Source organism: Adiantum capillus-veneris, chromosome 22, assembly GCF_014529385.1.
Source record: "Adiantum capillus-veneris isolate H3 chromosome 22, ASM1452938v2, whole genome shotgun sequence".
In the NCBI taxonomy this organism is placed as follows: Eukaryota; Viridiplantae; Streptophyta; class Polypodiopsida; order Polypodiales; family Pteridaceae; genus Adiantum; species Adiantum capillus-veneris.
The window spans coordinates 5,087,385-5,088,719 of NC_140952.1; positions in this window are offsets into that span (position 1 = coordinate 5,087,385).

The window sequence follows — 1,335 nt, forward strand, 5'->3', positions numbered from 1 at the left end:
GGGTATTCCGTACGGGATTGGATATTGGGGAAAGGACCAGAAACAATTCCAAGAGATGAACACCATGAGAGATCATCTGAGAGTAATGTGAAGAAACCAGAAACCACCTCATCACGTAGAAAATTGGGTGACACTAAGGCCAATCCAGGGCTACATGAGTCACTATTTCCAACAGACTGGTTTGAAGGACTCAGAACAGGACCAACTCCCAGAAGACCCGGGGTTGAACCAAACAGACGCGTCAGACCAGCTGATTTTCAGAAATGGGTAAGAAAATACAGTGGATTAGGGGATCCATACAAACACTTAGCAAGCTTTAAGCAAGTGCTAAGAGCAGAGCGTATATTCGATTTCCATACTCAATTCGAGGGGTTTGGAATGACATTAGAAGGAAAATCTTTGACAGGGTTCCAAAACATTCCACCAAGGTCAATCATGGACTTGAACACATTAGCTGAAAGATTTGTAGCTGCATGTTCCAAAACAGGGATCAAACATAATACGGTAGCTCAAATCTACAGCTTTAAACGGAAACATGGTGAGTCTGTTAGGGATTGTGCAACTTGAATGAAACAATACATTGCCAGATGCCCAGAGATGGAGACACCTACAGAAGAACGACTTGTATCTTTGTTTTTGGAGGGATTGCTAAACAAAGAACTTCATGCTATACTCTATAGTAAAAAGCATACAACCCTAGAAGAGTGTGTGTCTATTGCTATTGACCTAGGAGACAATGGCGAGATCTTCAATGAATAAGATGTCCCTAAGGGTAACCAAAGCGAGAAGACACCGTCCACAAAACCAGCACAAGTGGGAACGGCTGCTGTGGCACCACTCTTAGCCATAGAAGATATGCTAAAAGGGATGAACTACATGATGAACAATATGCAAAAAGCACCTATGAGAAGACCAGGACAAAGGATACCTCCACAGGGACAACCAATTAGGCCACAGAAATGGTGTGCAATTGAGGTTAAATGGACAAACCATGAGACCCACGAGTGCTACTTTAGACCAAAGTATGATGGTAATGTTGAGTACGTGCCCATGAGGCCACAAGGACATCCCATGTACAGATATCAGCCTAATATGGCCCAAGCTCAAAGACCACCAATGGGTATGGAAAGAACTCAACCTGGGTTGGGACAACAACCTTCGTATCTAGGACATAATGCAGTGCCTGTAAAGTACGTGCACTCTGAAGGAGTCACAGATGAACAAGCATTAGTGCCTATTACACCCTATGCAGAGCCTAATCCATCTACAATAATGGTAGAGGGAGATTGGTATAATCCACATCCACCTCCAATGGAAGAAACCGTGACTTATGCT